This window comes from Cryptomeria japonica, chromosome 10 (assembly GCF_030272615.1).
Source record: "Cryptomeria japonica chromosome 10, Sugi_1.0, whole genome shotgun sequence".
Lineage (NCBI taxonomy): Eukaryota > Viridiplantae > Streptophyta > Pinopsida > Cupressales > Cupressaceae > Cryptomeria > Cryptomeria japonica.
Genome location: NC_081414.1, coordinates 318,014,819 through 318,017,153, shown reverse-complemented (window position 1 = coordinate 318,017,153; position 2,335 = coordinate 318,014,819).

The following is a 2,335-nucleotide window of genomic DNA, read 5'->3' as shown; positions in this document are numbered from 1 at the left end:
GGCATCTTCCACATGCTACCCATGGTGTCTTCTTTGTCAGAGGTTTTTCCTCCTTCGCTTCAAAAGTGATTTGAATTTGTAGGTGTGCTACCTCTTGGGTTAGAACCCCATGTTTAATTGCTTGATTATTGCCTCTAATATTATCCCAATCTACTATATATAATGTCCACAATTCACATCTATATTCACTTCTCCTAGATTCTTGTTCATTTTTTTGTATTTCTATTAGATGTAATTGGCACAGGGGATGACTCCTGGTCTAGGGGTGGTGAATTTTGAGGTACCGGGTGAGCTCCAGAGACGAAAATTGAATGATGTTTGGTGCTGGTTCATATACTAATAATAGTTTTTCTCAAGATTAAGACTACTTTCTTTTGCAATGCTGTGTTTTTCCTTAAGAATTTCCTTTTCTTCCTTCACAACAATGCTAGCTGTCTTTGCTTTCCCTTTTCTATCCTTGGCTGTACACATGTCGACTCACTCAGCTTCACCCTCCTTGGTGCGCTTACTTTTCCTTTTGCCAACATACTGACTCTTTCTTTGTATCTCTTTTCTATCTCTTTTAATCTTCTGCATTATCTTTCCTCCCTTTCTTGAGGTTGTTTTGCTCTTTTTTTCACCAGTAATCATTTCCATTTCTTTTGCAATCAATTCTTTGGCCTATCATTTACTCTTATTTTTCCCTCTTTTCATAGTACTTTGATTCAATTTTCTTCATGTCTTCATTTTTATACCTTCCCATCTTTCAAAACTCGAACAATCATAACTTTTAAGGGGTACTTTGAGATCCCAACCCCCTTTCCATTCACCATCCCCTAATTACCTACCCCCTCTCACAGAGGTGGCCCTTAGGGTCTGGTGAAAATTAATTTTTAGTAAGTTTGACTCTTCTTCTACTTAACAATTTCTTCATCGTTCATTATTGGGTCCCAACAACATATTCAAAAAGCTAGCAAGAATTAAGGGGAACTAAAATCCAGAGATTTGTACTCCAAATAGATATTAATGTAGTCTTTATACCCTAGAGGACACACTAAAGAAATTAGCAGATGCAGAAGTAAATCAGAATAATATAATATTCATACCTCAATAATCCATAAAGCATAATCATAACACAGATAATTAGATCATCAACAACATCATTGTATTATATTATCAATCTCCAAGTACATAATATGTTTCAAATCTTAATCTATCACTCTATATCTCTTCTATATTCTAGACTACTTTTGGGTATCAAATACAATGACCTTATATATACTTTCCAATTCAGAATATTACTCTACAAGTTGACCTAGAGGTCTATTTCTATACTGTAGACCATATGTGGTAGCCTAAGTTAGCTATGTTTTTGGTCCTTTCCCTACCAACAATTATATCTACTTAATATGCATTCTATGGATGTTTAATATAAGTCCAAACCATTCTTACAAATTGAGCACATGCAGAGTGCTATATATGGCCTAGTTGTTATTGTGCACCATTTACCCATATTGCTTGAGTTGGTTGAGTTCACCAGTAAGCCTTTTTGTTGTTGTATTGAATTGAACTAAGGATTACAAAGAGAATTGCAACCATAAAAAGGTGGTTCAAATTATATAAAGAAACATAGCAACACCAATAGAGAACACTCTAACAAAAAGAGTCATTGAAACACAACATAAGAGTATAAATAACAAAAAACAACAAAGAACAATTGTCAAAACAACCAACAATATACACGACTTAAACCATGTCATACAACATCTTAAGAGTTTGTAAAGTAAGCTTCATAATCTTTCGCCTACCTTGGAGTTTGCAAGCAAACTTATGTAATTATATATTTATAAGCTTTGTGGTTTGTGTGTCTATTACTTCAATATTTTATTTAGAGTTTCAATATCTAATATGTACTATTTTAGAATTAAGATGTACATGCATATAGACATATGATTTTGTTTGACAATAAACATACAACATTATAATTTAAGTTGATAAAATAAATAATTTCCACTAAAATATACATTCATATCAGTATATATATTTTTATCTAATTATGAATGCTTAAAAAATACTAAACTAAAATCCCATAATTAATTTTCTTGCGACCATCCTGCATATAACATGAGAATCAGATTCAAAAATTCATCATAACAATTGCTTTCGATGGGTTCTTCTTATATTCCAAATTATCTCTTGAAAATAACCTTTACTTTTATCTTTAAAATTAATTAAAATTAATTAAATACAGTTTAGGTTAAAGGTTGCTTCCTAGTTGTCCCGGGGAAGGGGGCGCGACTCACACACGAACATCAAAAATCATTTAAATAAAAAATACCATTATGCATGAATTGTT